General features: G+C 39.2%; 1 long non-coding RNA gene across 1 annotated transcript; it reads right to left on the bottom strand.

Moving 5' to 3' along the window:
- Positions 1–268: 268 nt before the first annotated feature.
- LOC122025435 lies at positions 269–495 on the bottom strand. The gene is made up of 2 exons (XR_006123708.1): positions 420–495; positions 269–350 (listed from the first exon to the last, which is right to left on the bottom strand). It is a non-coding gene; the product is annotated as an uncharacterized LOC122025435 (long non-coding RNA).
- Positions 496–4,977: the final 4,482 nt, after the last annotated feature.

Raw genomic sequence — 4,977 nt, 5'->3', positions numbered from 1 at the left:
AGAGAGAGAGAGGCGAGAGCATGCACTGAGATACCAAAAACACTGTACTAGACTAGAAAGCATGCATACTCTCTGATGAAGGAGTCACCTTTCTCGAATAGATCAACAACCTTAGCTTTGGGCTTGCACTGAGATACCACCAATTGAAGGGCCTCTGCACATGATAATAGATTAAATCTCTAACGAGTAACGTCTTCACTAAACGAAGAAAGGCAAAGAAAGGTTGGGGAACATTATTGTTAACAATCTCTGCCGCGGTCTTGTACTTGGTAACAACGTCTGGGAAAGTGAGATCCAACTCCTTCTCCTCCCTCGCTTCGTCATCCGACATTTCGCTAAAACCTTAAATCCTAAACGCCAAAACAAAAGAGGTAAAATAAGGGAGAATGGATCGGAATACGCATGAGATGGATTAATACCTGGAAAATGAAAATGAAATGGAAAGTAGCAATAGTTAGGAAGGTTTCCTCGTATCGAAAAAAACCCTATCAGAGCAACGATAGCGTCGACACTGGAATGCGAAAAAGGGCTCCTCTTCTCACCCAAAGGGAGGAGTTGGAGGAGATGCGGTGTGGTTGGACGGAGAAGCAAGGGTGTCGTGTGTTGATCCTGATCGGGAGAGGAAGGAGCGTCGATCTAGGAAGGGGAAGAGGGAGATGAGGCTGAGAGAGATGGCCAGTGGCGAGGAGGAAAGTGGTGGCGGCGTTGCAACGGTATACGGTGGACGACGCGATATAGGTTTAGGTTTGGAGGGAAGAGTGAAGTGTTGCAAATTTTGTCTAAGTATTGGTGAAAAAGTTATATTATTTTATTTTGGTTCATAGACATCGGGTTTTAAAAAACCGATGTTAAAATCGATGTCTATTAACGGAAAAAGGCGCTCATAGACATCGCCTAAAAAATCGATGTCTATGAGCGAAAATCTGCGCTCATAGACATCAATTTTTGGAAAAACTGGTGTAAAATACTCAAAGACATCGGTTTTTGCTTAAAACCGTTGTTGTTCCACCGATGTCTATGAGAGTTTTTGTTGTAGTGGAAATACAAGTAGATGCGCGTCAAAGCATGCATAAAAGTGCATATAATCTACGCACATCACACCCCTAGACTTAAACCTTTTCTTGTCCTCAAGCAAAACTTGCAATCTAGATTTATGTGGTTAGATAGTGCATCATAATCTCTAGCAAGTCAATCTAATTCTATCAAATGATTTCATTGGTGAGCAAGATACAAAAGTAGTTTGAGTGTGACCTAAGTAGTAGTTCTTCGTGCTTAGTGCGAAAGTGGCCTAAATTTATCAAGTTTCAATCCCTAAGTCTAGTCAAGTCATCATAAAATTGTGTTCCTTATGCTTCTGGCGATAGGCACTTACCTTCCACATGCAAGGCTCGTTCCCCTTAAAAATGCTATGCATAGTCTACACAAGGTCTCAAAGGAATACTCAGTATCAAGAGAAACATAGCATTCATTTCCCCAGTAACCTAACTCGGTCTCAAAGGGGTGAATTGCTAGTTTCCACTCACGACAACTATTTTTTTATCCCTTATTTTTTCTCATATTTTTTTCTTTGAATGTTTGCAAAGTATCAAACTTGAACAAACCTTCAATTTTTTATTTTATTTTATTTTATTTTTGGGATTGATTTTTCCAAATGAGCTTACATGATCTGAGTTTATCCAGTAACCAAAATGTAGTTGAGAGGTCACCATAGAAGCAAGAGTACTAGTCTAATTCTATGAATTATGACTATTTTAGAGTTATCAACCATCAAAAATAGGCATAGTGTATAGAGATCCTAAAACAAGGTCAATACTTAAACTCTTATAGTAAAAATATTGCTCACTTCATGCTATCATAGATAGAAAAAGATAGATCACTAAAACATAAGTAACACATGAACCACATAAAATCTAGAATAGATGTGCTAGTATTTTGCATTAATGAACAAACAATCATGATATGATGTAAGATGCAACTAGCAAAAATTTTATTAAGCAAAAAGAAATAAGCAAAAACTGAACTAAACTAAATGCATCTAATGCATCCCCCCAGACTTAAACTTTTTATTGTCCCAATGAAAACTAAAAACAATGTGGAGGAGATTTATGAAGTGTAGAGAAGTTATCAAGTGATGAGCTCTAAATGGTTGACATTCATGTTTTAAAAATGCTCCTCTATCCAATGCTCACATTCCTCCACAACTTTGAGTTCTACAAAAATAAGATAGACAAGAAAAACTAAGTGGAGGGTATGATTTATTATCAATGAAGTAAAAAGAAACTAGAAAGAACTAAAGACATAAATAAAATAAGAAAGAACTTGGGTTGCCTCCCAAGGAGCGCTTGTTTAGGGTCATTAGCTCGACCACCTCATTAAATTCATCGAAATCTCGCTCTTGGAGGGGTAAGATATTTCAGCACCCTCCTACCAAGGGCTCTTATTATGGAGAGAGCTTTCATCAAAGGAGCTACAGAGTAAGAAATAACTCTCTCCATCTTCGTCTTCTTTGAAGTTCTTTCAGGTGGTCTAAGACGGTTCAGTCTGAGCTTCCAATTATTGTCCTCTTGAAAACCTACGCACCCACAGGAAAGGCAAACCTCCCACAAGCATGTAATATAAGAAGGAGCTAAGACCGTATTAGTATGAACTGAGTATATATCAAAAATTAAATCACATCCAATGAAATCAATTATAGGTACTTCTATAAAATTTTCCAAAAGATCACTAAGAATACTAACCTTGTAGTGCTGAGATGTACCTGAAAGATCTAAACAAGTGGATGTGACCTCTTTAGAATTTTGTAGTGGTTCTAGCTCTGGTTCGAGTGGTGGTGCCTCTAGAAGTAGTGATTCTTGGGGCTTTGCTTCCATTGCACAAGTCCCTACACATTTATCCACCACATCATCATCATAAGTAGTGAAGAGTCCACTAACATCAATTTCATCAATAGAAGAATCAACAGATTTATTAGAAATTTATGGTAATAGTTGTAAAGCTAGGATCTCCCGTTGCACCATTAGCTCTTCAGAATCATGTGTTGTGGTCTTCATCTGACTTGGAGCAGGAATGTTTGGGTTTTGAGAGTCCTCCAAGTCAATCAGCTCATCTGGTTGTGAATGATGTGGTCTGTCCAATGGAAAATCATCCTAAAACTCTGACAGACTCTGATACACATGGGAAGAATGCTCAACATTTTGTATGTATTTGTAGTCCAAATCTTGATGGTTCATCCAAAATTGATTGTAATGTTGAGACGGGTCAGAGATCTGCTGCTGGAATAATAACTGCTCACTCTGCTCTTGAATTAGATGGGGTTAAAGGTTCTGAATTTGATGATTTCCCCAGTCAGGGCCATAAGTATCAGGAACTTGCTCATATATATCTTGATGTTGGAGTAAGTGCTGAAGTTCCGTGGAAGAGTTAGCAGTATTTTGGAAGAAGTGACAGCAGCTGGATGGAACGGATTGCCACAAGCTGTGCAAATATCATCAGTTAGTTCTGTGGGAGGGTCATCTTCCTTTTGAAAGAGGTGGCATATGGCAGATGGATGAGACGTGCTACCACATCCTCCACAAAGGAACTCAAGTTGCTCATCTAGATCATAGCCTTCATCAATGGGAGATCTGGGTCTTACACTCATGGGTGTGAAAAATTCTCTCAGAGACCTACTTGACATGTTAGTGCTCAAGATATCTAAAAAAAACAAGAAAAAAATGCAAAATTTAAATTGTAAGAAAAAAAAATAAATGTAGAATTTAAAGACAAGAAAGAAAATCCAGTTTTTTTTTTGAATTATGAAAATAGAAAAACAAAAACTATCCACAAGTCTAGATTAACTAAATTGCTAATCTACTAATGTTAATGCGAACAATCCCCGACAACGGCGCCAAAAACTTGTTACGCAACTGCAAGTGTACGGTTTCATCGTCAGTAATATATAAGATTTGTCGAATCCACAGGGACTGTTGATTAAGCACTAGAGATGTCGTAAAGTGAGTTATCTAGACGGTCGAAAGTTGGCTTTGGCGCTTGCAAACTAACGAGAGTGATTTAAGAGAGAAGGAGAAGGTTGAGAAGAAGAAAGAGGAGAGAGAGGATTGACCTTTGAGGGAATTGAGCTTCGAAAAAGGGACTCTAGGATTTTGGTTTCATTAAATACTAGGAGATACTACATGGATTGCTTAGTTTCTATCCTCTATGTCCATGCTCTTGTAGAAAGTTAGATTGGACGGTATCCCTAAGTATCACGTAGAAATGATTCCTATGAAATCTTGTAACGGTTAACCCCCTGTCACGAGGGCGCCTCGGTTGATCACTGGGATACACATCTAGTAAATAATAATAAGGATAAGGGTAGAGGTTTAGTACGGTTACCTACTTCCTTATGGAGGATTTGCCTCTCCTTTCAAGAGAATGTCCTAGACGTCCGTGAACGGGTTACCCTTGTCACTAGGGCCCCTCGGGTATATGATCTAGAGCACTCTCTTTACGAGAGCAGCAGTTCCTAAGGGATTGTTTCTCCTTTTAAGGGAACGTCTTAGACGTCCGGAAAGGGTTACCCCTGTCACTAGGGTACCTTGGTCAATGCATTCTAAGGTATCCCCTTTGCGGGATCAACAATCATCCACATCAAGTAATCAAAGCATAGAAATATAAACATGACACACACGCAACTCATCAAGCCCGAACAAGGCATTAACAGGTCATTGAATAGAAACAAGGCAAATCTACATATTTCTGAATCCCCATCATATTACAAATACTTCCTAATCCTATAAGAGAAGATCTACTCCATTGTGGGGGAAGAACAACCCCAAAACATAAAGAAGAACATACTTACAACCCTTGATATGAGAAGGAAGGGAAGAAGTGATGCTTGCCGAGATTTTCGATGTCTTGGGGATGCCTCCTTCCTCTGGAGATGGACGGAACGTCAAGGGACAGCGGTGGATGAAGCTATAGGGTTTCCCCCGATGG

The sequence above is a fragment of the Zingiber officinale genome, chromosome 9B (genome assembly GCF_018446385.1).
Source record: "Zingiber officinale cultivar Zhangliang chromosome 9B, Zo_v1.1, whole genome shotgun sequence".
NCBI classification, from domain to species: Eukaryota; Viridiplantae; Streptophyta; class Magnoliopsida; order Zingiberales; family Zingiberaceae; genus Zingiber; species Zingiber officinale.
Note: the sequence above shows the minus strand (reverse complement) of the source record. Positions and strands in the feature narration are given on the sequence as shown.